This window comes from Terrapene carolina, unplaced genomic scaffold, assembly GCF_002925995.2.
Source record: "Terrapene carolina triunguis isolate 2854851 unplaced genomic scaffold, T_m_triunguis-2.0 Scaffold235, whole genome shotgun sequence".
In the NCBI taxonomy this organism is placed as follows: Eukaryota; Metazoa; Chordata; order Testudines; family Emydidae; genus Terrapene; species Terrapene triunguis.
Genome location: NW_020664586.1, coordinates 3837597 through 3852269, shown reverse-complemented (window position 1 = coordinate 3852269; position 14673 = coordinate 3837597). Strand labels below are relative to the sequence as shown.

At 47.2% G+C, this 14673-nt stretch overlaps 1 protein-coding gene across 1 annotated transcript in view; it reads left to right on the top strand.

The window, feature by feature from the left end:
* Positions 1-14673, top strand: part of CACNA2D2 (calcium voltage-gated channel auxiliary subunit alpha2delta 2) — a 585144-nt gene that overhangs the window by 93533 nt on the left and 476938 nt on the right. The gene's annotated exons all lie outside the window — the stretch shown is intronic.

The following is a 14673-nucleotide window of genomic DNA, read 5'->3' as shown; positions in this document are numbered from 1 at the left end:
ACTAGATTGTATTCAAGTCACCCCTTAATCTTCTTTTTGTTAAGAGAAGGTACCCGGAGCACATACTTCCTGGAGTCATACCTGGGAATATTTGATGGGTGTTTACGTAAGAAATGCCCACAGCATGGATGGATGCTACTGTATGAGTTGGAAGAGTGGATCGTAGCAGGCAGGGTGAGGAGCGTAGTGGAGGAAAATGGCACAAAATAGAAGAATTAATTTTAAAGAAAGAGGTGATTCAGTTAGATCATTAGACTCCCTCAGAACTTCCCAGTGTTTCTAGGGAGACTTGATGCTTTGCTTTTCTATTTTTGTTGTTGTTTTTGTTATGTGATTTGCCCTTCAAGTTAATAAACTGTTAATCACTTTAAAAGTTTACAGGTCATTTCTTTCCAAACATTCACAGAGGCATCTTGAAGCAGAAATGAAGGCATTTCAAGAACTTGAGCATTTTCCCCCCCTCCTTCTTCAAATGCACACATAACTAGAAACCATGCAGAGGCAGTAATAACTAACGTGACTAGGAAAGGATCTCCTGGAGAGACTGTTCTGTGTGTCTTGCAAGGGAAAAAGGCATGCCACTCTCTCTCTTGTTTTTTGTGTATTTGTCTACTCAGATTGGGGGGAGCAAAAAAAGAGCAGGAAAGAATCCAACTATAAAATTCTCATCAGCTTGACGATCAGTCCCAGCTGGGAATTACCAGGCATTATGTTGGCTTAGTTCATTAGTAGCAATATAAAGAGCATAAAAAAAGGATATCACTACTGAGAACATTTAATTCCTGGAAACGAGTTGATTTTTGTAATGTCATGTGAGCCCCTTTTGAGTGTAAATTATTCTGGAATAACCCAGCAATGGCCCTGGAAAGAAAAAGCAAGAGAGAGGGGTAGTGGTATCCTTTGTCAGCCGGAGCTATGTTGGAGAAGGAGACAGGAGATGGAGGAGGCAGCACTGGAGTTTGCTCATCACCTGAGTTGTGGGAGGGTTTGGAGCTATGATGTTGCCAGTGTCTGGTAGCCTGGCATCACGAAGGCCAGTGAGCTGCATTGAGGCAGGTGCTAAATGATGTCAAAGCGAAGTAGGAGTGAACCGCTTTGCACCAGGGAACTGGACCAGTCGATGGAAGCAGATTTCTGCTCTTCTAATGGTTCCACACTTAACAAGTTTTGTATTTGTGATTCTCCTCCGTGCACTTATTCCCATTCACAAACTCTTCAGCTTCTAAGATAACAGAGCTGAAAGCTCCCAGAACGTGCTTCTTGCTGAAAACACAGCTAAGCCATGCATAATGTACTTTTTAAAAGGAGGCACTGGGACAGGGCTGCATTATCTCTGCTGTGTTACAGCATGGTATTGGGGAACTTAGCCCCGAAACACATTTACAGTCTATCTTTCCATGACCTCAGAGTAAGGCCATCATCATAGTATCTGAGCATCTAACTCTGCTGTACAGTAGTTTGTTTTCCACTGTGTAGAGAATGTAACCTTCTTTCTCTGTCTCCTTCTGAATCATCTGTGAACCAGTGCAGATTTCTGCACATGGATTTGTTATTTATAACTATTCCCCTGATAGTTTAGACTAACTGTATTCAGCCTATGGGATGGTTATGAATTGTTCACTTCAACTATGTGCTATCTGAGGTGTGGTCACCTAAGACGTATGGCATTGTTTCAGCTCCCTGCTTGGATGAGAAACTTTTTAAATAGTACAGTGGTAAATAGCATATAATGAACAGGGACTAATGAAGAATACACTTTCCTGCATAATTTTTTTGACAAATAATTGGTGCTACTGTCTTGGGATACTCATTGATCAGCTGAATACTCAGATACGTCTGTATGTAGAGCATATTAGTTATCCCTGCGTGCTAATATAGAGTCGCGGAGAAAAGTCAGCCTTGTTATTTATGCTTATAACTTCACATTTGTTTTTGTTGTTTGACCAACTAAACTCTGCTCTGATACCGCCCCAGTATCACACAGTCTGCAGGGCTCAGGCACAGCAGCAATAGCTTTGCTGTGGTATATTACAGAAGTTACAGTGCTGAAACCATGACTGTGGTACTGATGCCACATTAGGCTGTGTCTACACTAACAGTTTCAGCACTAAAACTTTAGTCGTGCAGGGTTGTGAAAAAACACCCCCCTGAGCGACAAAAGTTTTAGCACTGAAAAGCGCCAGTATAGACAGCGCTTTATCGCCAGGAGCTGTGCTCCCAGCTATAAAGTTACCACCACTCGTTCGGGGGGGGGGGGGGGGGGGTTTTTTTTTTTTTTATCGCCGGGAGAAGTCTTCCCCCGGTGATAAAGCGTGTCTACACTGCCCACGTCACAGTGCACTGCGCTGTAACATGGCCAGTGTAGACATGCCCTCAGAGTGTAGCAGTAAGAACCACTGGTATGGTGATGTGAGTGCAGTACAGAAGCTAGAACCTACATTCCTGACGACATACTCCAGTACATCAGGCAGAATTGGACGGCACTGAGAAACAATGGCATCCTTCCTGGGAAATTGTATTATTTTTAGAAGGAGAGTTTTAAAATGGTATTAAAAAGGAGAATGAAAAGAGCCTGCTACATCACCCTTTGATGTACATCTCAGTTTTAGCTTAATCATCTGATGCATGAAAGAACTCATAACCAAGTTTCCTTTAAAGCAGTTGGAGCTTGCTCAGGCTTAGGCTGCTGCTACTGCTGTTTAGAGTAACGCTAATTAACATTCTGGGCAAAGGAAAAAGAGTGGGAAAGGGAAATGTTTGAGTTTTAAAAGTCACTTTGCTCTTTGGGCACTGTTCGTCCAGGGAGTTGATTTTACCTGTTGTTTACCTGTGTGTGTGTGTGTATATATATATATCTTGATTTAAAGCTTTATAAGACTGGCATTTGAGAATGTCTTGACATGAGTTTGCATGTTTGTTCACATGCCCATCTGCCTGCGCATGCCTTTGTGGTTGTGCATGGATCTGAGGGGTGTGTGTGCGTGCATACATATGGTGTACGTGTAGGGTGTATGTGGGTGTGTATGTATCTGTAGGAAGGTATGTGTGTGTTACATAAGAATGAAGCACATGGCAGGATTGGTCCATGCTACAGGTTTCCCATCCCCTTGATGACAAGTGAGTGGGAATGAAATTAGAAACTGGTAACATGCTATCGGGAAGGAATAATTTCTGTCCCTGGTTAATGTTGTGCTGCGACAGTAGGAAACTATCCCATACTGTGTATTGGGTCTGATGTGTTGCAAGGCATTTTCCTTAAACAGAGCTCATCCCATGCCCACTCTCCTGATCCTAGAGGGCCAAGAGATGAGGGTGTGGTCTTATAGGCTTACCAAGGGCCCGAGGACACATCCTGTGCTGATGGAAAGCATGGTCTGACTTGAAACATACAAGAGTTTTTGGTTCCTCTTGTATTACTTTTTATGCACCCAGTCTCTTACATCTGGAGACTCAGAACAGAATATGAATACTTTGCACTCACATAGCCCCTTCCATCCAAGGCTTCCAAAACACTCTGCAAACATTAAAGAGACAATCTCCCAGGGAGGTAGGTCAGTTTCACTATCAATGGGAAAACTCTGCTACAAAGAAATTGACTTGCCCAAGGGTCACACAGCAAGTCAGTGGCAGAACTGGGGGATCACATCTCCTGGCTCCCCTATATATATGTGCCTTAACTACCAGACTATTACTCCCTGCTTGTGTTTGGAGTTGGATTAAGCTATAAATGAAGGTAGCTCAGCGGTCTCGGTATACTGTCGTAGTAGTTCTTGGGGACATGCAGGGGCAGAACTGAAACAGCACTCGGTGTCACATGCAGGTGTCAAAATGCATCAGCAGAGCTGTGTGGGGAGCCCATTACTGGAATAGCAGCTGGGATTGCAGCTCAGGACTGAGGTGCATTGTGTGTATGTCTGTTTGGGGAGGGCAGGGCTGGAATAGAAGAGTGCTGGGTTGGGATGTATTGGCAAAAGGCTGAGGGAACAAAGGATGCATGGACAGAGTTGTGTGGAGACCTGCTCCTGAAACAGAAGCAGGTACTGCAGTCAGGAAAGAGGATCATTGTCTCCCTGTTGCACTGTCTCCAACTCCCAAACTGTTTGCAGACCTCATTGGATTCCAGGGTATTAAATGCAGCAAGGACTCTTGATCTGGCTTCTTTTTTACATCTTTGGAAAAGTCAGTTCTTGGTCCTGGTAATCTGTGCAAATGGTGTCAGGTGACTGTAGCAATTATGTTAGCCTAGTAACATGTCCTCATACTATCATCTGGTAGGCAACTCAGAGAAGAGTCGCTTACAGATCACACATGAGGTGTGCCTCTGCAAAGCCTGTGGGCTTACCCCAGCCCAGTATTGGTAAGGGGAGAAACTCCACCAATAGCTAACTCGCTGCTCAGTGCGTGGCGTATGGCTGCTAAGCGACTAAACCTGCTGCATCACTCATATGGACTTGAGAGATTCCCAGCAAACCCGATGAGTCTCTCCTGGGCTTCAGGTCATCTCCTGCCCTTTCCAGATTGGCCCCAGACAGCACAGACTAGTGTGAGGGTAGGGAGGCCCACACGTCACCCCTGTGTGTCAGTCTCTCGGAACTGACCTGTGCTGGGGTTAACCCTGTCACTTGTAAGGCCAGGAAAAGAACCTCATTAGTTATGCCCATCCCCTGGCAGGTGATTAACTAATTGCCTCATTGCTAGGCTGTATAAGGAGCTGAGGGAGCTCAGCAGTGAGTAGAGACCCATGAGAGGCGCTAGGGCATTTCCTCTCCCTAGGAAAGACCAGGGAATGAGACACAAGCCCAGGAGAAGTGGAAGGCTAGTTCAAGTGGCACTTGGACTCCCAGCAGGGCAGATCCTGGGGGGGTCAGTACTGTGACAAGGGCAAGGAATTGAAATTGAGCCTAGAAGGGGTGAAGGATGTTTTGCTTAGGGTTGAGTCCAGGTGGGGCAAGGGACTGTTGGTTTAGAGATGAACCTCGGAAGGGGACTGAGCTGTTGCGTGCCTTGGCTGGAGGTCTGAGCCATAGAAGACCCAGCGAGAGAGTCTAGAGAAGAGACCAGCTGGGACTGGTCATCGCAGCTGAGAAAATGGCCTCAAGAGGGGTGTGAGAGTCAAAATCCCCAAGCCATGTCCAGACAGGAGGGGGCACCTAGAGGCAAAGACGTGGGTTGACGTCACCGTTAGGAGTTCGCTGTGTGGCAGCTCACAACGCACAAGAAAACACTGATTGAGTCGGTGTCTTTGTCTTCACTTTGTTTATCTCGTGGCTTAAAAAAAAAAAATCGATCATTGTCTCACTGTGAAATCCTAAATGGAGACAAGAAGCTGGCTGTGTTTACCGTGAGGAAGCTAGGCCCGGTCAGCACTCCCCTTTGCCCACACACCAGTTTACCTCTCAGTAAAATTGAAGTGCCTTGTCCCCACTCAGCTCTCCCAGCAGGATGGATAAGGCATATTAGTAACCCTGCAGTAAAAACACACCCTTCTTGTCAGTGAACAGAGGCCCAGTGTTCTCTGGCCTTGGGGTTGTTCTGTATGGTTTGGGGGGCCTGAGGCAGCAGAGAGCAGCCTCCCTCCTAAGCCATCCCTACATAGCGAAGTCCCAGTCTGTGTGGAGACCCCAAATAGAAGGTAGGGAAAGCGTCATGGAGCTCAGCCTCTTCTTTTCTATGTGCCCAAAGGAGAAGTGCTGGATGCATGGCCCACGCCCACACTCACTGCCCAGGAATATCTCCTCCGCTTCATGCCAAGCCCCAGAGGTGTCTGATGCAGGGGCTATTCGTGTTCAGGGTAGACACAGCTAAATGAGGGGCTGATTGAGGGCTGAAGCCACTGCAGGGGGGAAGGTGATTTACTGCTCAAGTAAGAGGTCCCCACTGTATTTTTCTCTTTAATTTGAAGGGTTTCCTCAGCATGCTGTCAGGGTTGCGATGCGACAGCTGCACCTGCATTTCCCTGGGAGGCTCCATGCTAACAGTTTATACACGTAAATAGCACTGAGTGGTATCTTCAGCAGGGTGTTCTGACTGAGGGCTGTGGTTTTTCTCCGATGTAACTAATCTGTATAGTTTCTGACAGCGTGGGGGTCGAGGAGCCAGACGGGGTCGGACATATCACAGAGGGGTGCTGTTTAAGCCCCTCACTCACAGCTCTGCCAGTGCACATTAGTGGTGCACATCCACCAGCCCTGTTGCTCTGTCATGAGATCCAGTGCATCTTGGTTCTGACTTGCAGCATGCCGAGCTAATCCAGTCCTGGGATCGCGCACACAGCTTTACCAACGTGCCTCAATCCTGCCCCGCAGCCCCCCTTGCTGTTCCAGTCCTACCACTCTCCCAGTGCCCTTCAGACTTGGTCTGCTGCATCCCCTGCTATACCAGTCCTGGGATCTCACCCAGCTTTCTCAGTGCACCTCACTGCTCACTTGGGGGCCTCCCCGCCCCATACTGTTTCTGGGCATCTTGTGACCAAAGCCTTCTAGCCTTGTCAGATGCCATGGTAACTGGGGTGATGCTTCCAAACAGAGTCTAGGATGGAACCCACCAAGTTTATTTTCCATTTGTGACCATCATCATAGCTTGAACCCACCCTCCTGAAAGATGCAAAGCCACTAGTCCGCACTGCCTCGCCCGTGTGTTTGAGCTCCCCACGGCAAGGTGACCTACACCTCTCAGATCTTTTGTAGAAATTAATCCTTTATTTACCCTTTTTGTAAACTAGAAAAACATGAGAAAAACCTACTCTGAGTAGTAAAAATTCATTAGAGAGCTTTAATGACGAGGACCTTGTTCTTAGTTGCTAATGGGAGCATTGTCTCTTTTGGGTTCCCAAGGTATTTTGGTGACATTTTGTCTTGTTATGGGTTGCTTACAGACAGCATGTTTGATGGGGCTGTCTCATTAGTACTGTTGCCTATCAAATTTCTCTCCAGCACCACTGCACTTCTCCTGGATCAAATGACTACGGATGATGTTCTGAAAACAATGGACAGGAAACATCATGTTCAGGAGCTGAACTGGGGCTGTCAGCCTATAAGCTAGGAGGTACTGGATAATCCTTGGTGGCGGTCGAAGATGGGACATAGATGGCAGAAATAGTCACAGGTTCAGTGGGGTTTCTTTGGAAATGAAGAGCTGGATAATGAATGTCTTTGGCTGATACAATGCAGCCAACTTTCCTGATTTTATTGAGAGTCTCATGATATTTGTTGCTTTTCTGAAAGCCCCAGCTCCTGGAGTCAGGAAATGATGGGAAAATCTCAGCTTGCATTTAAAAAAAAAAAAAAAAGTCTATCTCTTGTGGTTATGAGAGAGATTGAAAATGTGACCCCTTAATGTGTCTAAAACCAGAAAGCAAATAACAGGAACCACACACTTAACTTTTTTAAAAGCTCAGGATTTTTAAACCAATCTCATGTGTTTTTGGGCCCAACTCTGTTAATATCACTGGTAGCATGGCCCCACTTGCCCAGATTTTGCTCTTCCTTGCTCCAGTGTAGATTCAGAGTAACTAAGTTGGTGGCGATACCCTGGATTTACATCATTGTAATGGAGAGCAGAATTGGGCCCTTCGTGGCTGCAAAAAGAATGGAAAATAACAGGGGTGGGCATGGAATTCATTCTCTCTCTCTCTCTCTCGATAAGGGCATGAAAACTTTAATGAGGCCCATGTAGCAGAGCCCTTCCCACAAACTGGAGATGCTTTTCTGGCATCTTTCTTGGGAAAGAGCCCCGGTTATTTATTTTAGAGCCAGTCTCATGATAAGGGCCCAGAGGTCCCTGGGCTGCTTATTTACAAATAGGATCATCCAATACAAAACAAGCAAAGGATGCTCCTTCGGGGAGGGGGAAGCAGCTGCCCCCTTGCGTGGAGACTGCCCCCTTTATAGATGCTTTGGAAAGTTAGGTTTAGCTGTCCTGCCTCCTTTCCTTAAGCTCCTGAGGGAACTCCTCTGAGTCTTAGCTTCCCAATCCTTTTAGCCATGTTGCCTTTCCCTGTTTGTTATTAGGGAAACTGAGGCAATGATGAGCCATGCTTATGAGGGAGGGGCCCCCTTTGGGGCCATGAAGGGTCTGTACCAGCTGTAGCAAAAGTTCTGTCTCCCGAGTGTCTCACCTTGGGACAGAGCTCCCCTGGCTGGCTGTGCAGTGTCAGTTAAAGGAAGGGCCAGAGCAGAAAGAAGGCGACTTGGAGGAGGCTAGAGAAAGGAAAATAGACTGTTAAGACTCAAGGCAGTGAAATGAATGGCAGATGGGGGCAGCCACATAAACACACAATGGGGAGAGCTGGGGAAGCAGAGAAATTGCCCACCTCAAACTGTTAACTTCTTTTAAGCCACTGCCGTCTATCCTCAGTTGGACTCCTCTATCTCCTACTTCTTGCTTACCTGATCCACACACCCGCTGAAGCTGTCATTCCCTGCACAAAATTACGCTGCCTAATTGGGCTTCCCACTCCCTTCTCCAGCCTCTCCAACCAAGCACCTCCTAATTCCACATGCCTCCTAAACGGACTCTGGTGAATTCCCTCCTGTTTTCACCCTCCCCCTCCCCCCAGAGTGGTCTTAGCTACCTAGGTCAGGGATACACACTTAACTACATGACAGGATGAGGGGATATTAACTTTCTGTTAGGGTTAAGTAGTTAAAACAGCAATTCCAAGGAATGTTCTAATTTAAAAATACCTAAACATGGAAGTAAACCGCTAAGGGCAGGCAGATCAGTATTCAAACACTCCCATGCAGTCTTGTAAATAAATTTGTAAGTATAAAGTATCCTAAGGCCTATTTGAAAAGCCAACCTGATTACAAATACCAAAAACTAGATTAGTTTGGTACTTTTCTAAGAGTTTATCTGTGCCCACAAGCTGTGTTGGTTTAACTAAGGGTGGGCGTTTACTCAAGTTAGTTAACCTGGTGCCAGCTCCTGTGTGATCACTGAAATAGATTTAATCCTTGCTTATGTTGATATAAGCAAAGTCAGCAAGGAATCAACCTCCGCTAAATCAGTATAAACCATGTTAATATCAGTTTGATTTGTCCACCTAAGGATTTGCATTGCTTTAAAAACAACAAAAACAAACAAAAAAAACAACCCACCGCACACCTTTTAGGTCAGGTTTTGTACTGGGATAACTATATCGGTGTGGACTCAGTGATACTGGTATAAAGGTGCTTTATACTGGTACAGCTTATTCCCCTTCCCTTACGGAAATAGCTGTTCCTATATAAAGCACCTTTATGCTGATATAGTTGAACCTGCCCTAGGGGTGGCTGTATAGTTCTGACTATACCTGTAGAGGTAAAGCAAGACAATTTGTGTGTGTGTGTAGACAAGGCCTTAGTTAAATTGATTACACTTTTGTGGGTAGACTGCTCTTCATTTACCCTTAGCCAAGAAGTCTGTGGGATTGATTTCTAAGGCTCTAGGAGCTATGTCCCTGTTAAGATGGTTAGTGGACAGAGTGTGTTTGGAATGTGCAGTGTGTCATACATGGGTAAACTTAGGCTATGTCTACACTACAGCTTATGTCGGCATAACTTATGCCACTTGTGGGGGGTGAATAAATCACCCCCCTGGGCAACATAAGTTACACCGACAGCGCTATGTCAGCGGGAGAGCTCTCTCCTGTCATCTTAGAACGGCTGCATTAGAGAGCTTACAGTGGTGCAGCTGCACTGCTGTAAACTCTCTAGTGTAGCAGTACCCTTAGAGCTCATGTGATCTGTCAGCATGTTTGAATATTATCTCTGTTCCTGTAGGTCTTCTCTTGTATGTGCTTCACTGGAGCATGCTTCAATGAACTTAAGCCCCAATCCTACCATGAGCTCTGTGTGGGTGGGCCCTTGTTGACATTGATGGTGCATCATGGGGGAATCAGGCTCTGTCTGGACAGAGCTCATCTCAGAATCGGAGCCTTACCATCGTCACTTCTGTTTGTTTGCTTCGTTATAGCTAGCTGTCCCTGAGGAGCAGATTAACTACATGCTTCCCTCTACTGCTCCTGTAGCAATGTTGCAAAGAACTGCTAGGACAGCTGCTTTTTTATTATTAAATAGGTAGCGGGAGCAAAGGTGGCAGGAAAGCTGCTTGCCTGGAGGGAGAGGGAGATGGGATTTAAAAATGTCAGGTTCTCTCTTCCCTTCCTGCATTATCCCTCATGCACATCCCACTGCTATAGGAACAAGGGTTCTTACTGGGGGCATGCTGGAGGTTTGGGGGCATGGGGAGGGAAAGGGTGACTGCAGGTCCATCCTCCAGACTGGCTTCCTCCCAGCATGCAGCTCCTGAGTCAGCAACATGTGCCTCCATCTAAAATCGGCTTATTGCTCCCCCCTGAGATCAGGGAAGAGTCAAGATCCCAGAGCAGCAGCATCAAGGGCTGGCAGGCTCGCTGTGCTACTGCAACTCCTGTGATAATGGTTCTGATTGAGCCGGCTCTGAGGAGCAGCGTGCATGGGGCATGATGTGCCCTGTCCCAACCAGGCTGCAGCACCGTAACTCCCTTGCTGCTTCCTCCCCTCTCCTGCCTTTCCTCCTCTTGGCTCACTTCTCTCCTTGCTGCCTCTATTGCCTTCCCTTTACAGCCTCTTCTAACTGCTCTCCCTTTCCCTCCAGCTGCCTCTTCATTGGATTGCATTGCCTCTTCCTCTGCAATGATGTATGATGTCCTCCATGTAACATGCTGAAGACAGCGCAAATTGTCCCGACATGCTGACAGCAAGGCCGGTGTCATTCTTATCACTGCCTGCTTGATTATCCCTGATGCTGCACAGAAGCTGACATCCTGTTAATGTAATATAGACACCACAGTGATTCTAATCATAGCATGAAATATAAGCACCAGGTGATGAAATTTAAGAACAGTAGGTGCAGCAGGGGAGTGAGAGTGAGATGGGAATCTGGTTCTTTATGTCTCTGCTTGCAGCATTGAGCAGTCGCTAAGCTTGGGGAGGATCTGAAGGTTGCAGGCCTCGTCCAGGTGCTGTGCTCTTTGCTCAGTGTGGAATAGTCCATTTGGGCTTTTTTTTTTTTACTATGATTTGCCTGATAACTTTTTTACTAAGCTGCCTTTTTATTTTTTTTTAAGGGAGTCCCTGTGAGTGTTGGAGTTTGTGGAGACCTGCTCCCTTACTCTGGAGTTCTCAACTCTCTGCCCCTGTTGGAATGCTCACCCTTCTTCTGGGAGCCCTGGCCAGACCAGGAGGCAGGCCAACAAAAATCATGATATAGGCTTGAAAACATCGTGACGTTTTATAAGAACGAGAAATGTTGGGTTCTTTGTATTTGCCTTCTGGATTTAGAACATGTTCAAGCTTTTTCTCTGTAAGCAAGTGGGCTAGAATCTTACCTTTTTAAAGACAAACAAAACCCAAAGCTGAGATTTTCACACATTCATATGACTCCAGGAGCTGGGGCTTTCAGAAAACAACCACGTATCACAAGACTCGTGATAAAATGGCTGCAGTTGGCAACTCTGCAGTTATATATGCCCCGTGAATGGCTTGAGCGCTGAGCACTGGCAAATCTTTGACACCAGTGGGAGCTGGGCTGCTCTCTGGATGAGGTGCTAACTGAGCACCATGGGGTGAGGTGGAGGAGAAGGGAGCTGAAGGGGTGTTGGTGCAGTAGTTGTCATCCTGCCTGCTGCAGAGGCCAAGGTTAGTGATGGTTCTGCCCAGGACAGGCCCAGCAGAGGGTGTTTCAGGATCCCGCTGAACACCGCATTTCCATGGAGCAGCACCAGCGGTGGGAGAAGCCATTGCTTTCACACCATATTGCCTTGCATAGCACGACAGGTTGCAAGCTATCCCCTAGTGCATGAGGGGTAGGGGCTTTGCTTTCCTTTCCCCTGAACCCCTGTGCTAGGGGTAGGGCCCTCAGCCCCACCCTGTGTTACAGTGCAGCTGGCTTGAGCTCCCTGGCCCAATCATTTGCACGGTGGAGGCGGACGGCTGGCTGGTGTGGGGATAAGGAGATGATCCTGCTGCTTAGACCTCCTAGGAGCAGAGAGAGTCCAGGGGAGAAGGCACGGAGCTGCCCAGGAGCCAGCAGCATGAGGTTTCAGATATGGGAGGAGTGAGAAGCTAGGATCTCTGTGGTCCCTCTCACACCTGGAATAATTTGTTGGCCCAGGAGAATTCCCTCCCTTCCCCCTATCTAAAATCTATTGGCTCATCCTGGGATGGAGCAGAGCTGTCCTAAAGGCCTTGAGAAGATCAGGGGAGGGGGTCCAGAGGAAGTGCAGTGACTGGGGGAGGGGGGGTGCTGAAGGAGCAGCTCTTTAAAGTAGGGGCCAGCCAGTATTGGCTGAGTGCAGGAAGGACAGCATGAACTGTGTATGTTCATATCAAGGAGACTGCATTAATTAGGGCTGGGGGCTGCATGAGTTGAATTTGGGGACAGCCTGAGCAGGGTCTGCCCTTCCCACCTGCCTTACACTCTCCCTCTTCCTGGTGCCCCAAGAGAAGCTGGAGCAAGGACCTCCCCTCGCTGCATTCCAGGCCTCCAATGACCAGCCTATGGCCCATGTGTATTTTGGTGCACATTGGGCTAAAAGCCATAAATTATAGCCTTTATTTTTTTATTTTTTTTTCATGGCATAGCCTGGCTTTCAGGCTCTTCTCTCACTGAGAGACTCAAATAAACCAGGTTTGCAACCTGGAACAGGTTAAACCTGTGTTTGGGATGACGTGTGGTGTTGTATTGAAAACTGCATTAAAATTAGAAGCTATCACTTTAATTTGTAAGGGGTTTTCTGATGCTGCTTGCAGGCTAGGGCCCTCTGTAGAGAAATGTGGGTTGGGTCTTTCAGCACAGTCTGCAAGGAGCCAGCTTAGAGGAATGAGGGGTGAGTTGTGCCTTTCTGTTTTAGGGAGCAGCCTATTTTCTCTCTCTCTTTGTTTTGGGCTCTTGGGTGTTAGGGTTCTGAACGCTAAGAAATAAAGTAATATTACATTGCAACTTTCCAGTGAAAGTATTTGTTTTCATCTAACTTCTTTGTGTGTATGCCATAAACAGAACAGGTGGGGGGCTGTTAGAGTGCAAACCTGGTTTGATTCATGCAGTGAGAAGACAGCCTGAAAAACTAGTGTTTTACACACACACACACACAAAATCTGTAATTTTATAGTGCAGCATGCAACAAAGTCCAAGTGTTATGCTCTTTGGCTGTTTGTCACACACTGGCAGGTGTGAGAGCTGAGATGGAGCAGCCTCATAGGGAGGCAGAGAGGGGACCCCTGAGCTTTAGCAGGTAGAAGTCTGTGACTGCTTTTACTGGAACTTCTGAGTTCCAGCTCTGAACTTTACACCAAAAGAAACCCAGTGACCGTTGTGCTCACGCTGCTGGCATGATGTCTGTTCGGGCTCAGAAAGGGGTGAAGAAATAGTTGGGTTTGCTGACAGGTGTCCCTCATTACACTGATGAACCCAGTCAGCTCTCACCTCCTGCTCTCCTGGTGCACAAGAGGTTTTTCAGAACCAAGTCAGAGTCTGCAGGAAGGACTTCCCCAGGGAGGGAGGGAAGGGCTGCCTTGGGTTGGATTCTCACCATTATTCATGGGGAGAGTGAGTGTTCTGACTTGTACGCTCTGTTGAACAGTGAACAAATGTAGCCCTGATCGGGTGTGTGTGTCTTCCTTTCCCAGTGTAACCGTTGTCCCCTATGGTGGGGGACCCTGGCCCTTTTGCAAGGTTTTTTGCTGTATTAATAATTTGCCAGGTGTTGTGGGGAAAAGAATTGTACTGATAAGGCTGAGTGAGAGGAGATTGCCCTGTAGATATTTCAGAGCCCATTAGGACTTGGTGGGGGAGGGGGGGGGAAATCTGTTTCAAATCTCAATTTGTCTGTTTCTAGCCTGTCTTTATCTTTAATGAAGACAGCAAAAGTCTGGGAGCTCCCCCACCACCTCGACCAAAACTGCACTAATCCCACATGTGCCTGTTCAGGATAAGGTGAAATGCCCTGTGCCGGCAGATCACTATAGTTTTTCAATAGATATTCAGGGCTGTCAGTTCAATGGATTTCTAATGGGGCAGGAAACAAAGCATGGCCTCCAGCCTTGGCTCCGTAGGCCATGAGTCTGTCCATTCTAACCAACTAAGTAAGGTTGGATGGGCCATTCGGTGGTGGTGAAATCTCCAGGAAGTACCTAGTGCCAGAGGAAACAACTCAGCGTTCTTCTTCCTGAGTTGTTGACTGAACCCCCCGGCTGGCTTTATGGGGCAGTTCTGCCACATAGAATGAACACCCCAAAGTGAGGGTGTTGAGCCTGCTGTCCAGGTTTAAAGTGCATGTCGGGTAACTTCATCTTGCAGACTCAGCTGGATACTTCATTCTTCACTCCCTGTGCTAATGTGTTGTGTGGTGGTGCCATGGGCTGCTGTGCACTGGAGTGATGTGATTTCCATACCACATGTCCCTCACTGGCTGGTGTGAGGGTTTATCCCTGTTTGCGAAGAGCTTTGGGTGAAAGGTGATAAAGAAGGCAGAGCACTACTCAGAAGCTTCCATTGCAGTGAAGTTTTTTTTCCCCTTCTTGATTCCTCCTCCCAGGTGTGTCTGCCTCTGGAGCGTGCTGTAGGGAATGGGAGAAGATTCCAGGGGGTCCTGTTATAGAAAAGGTGGAGAACCACTGTTCTGCGCAAACGTTGAAGGGGCCGCAGTACTGC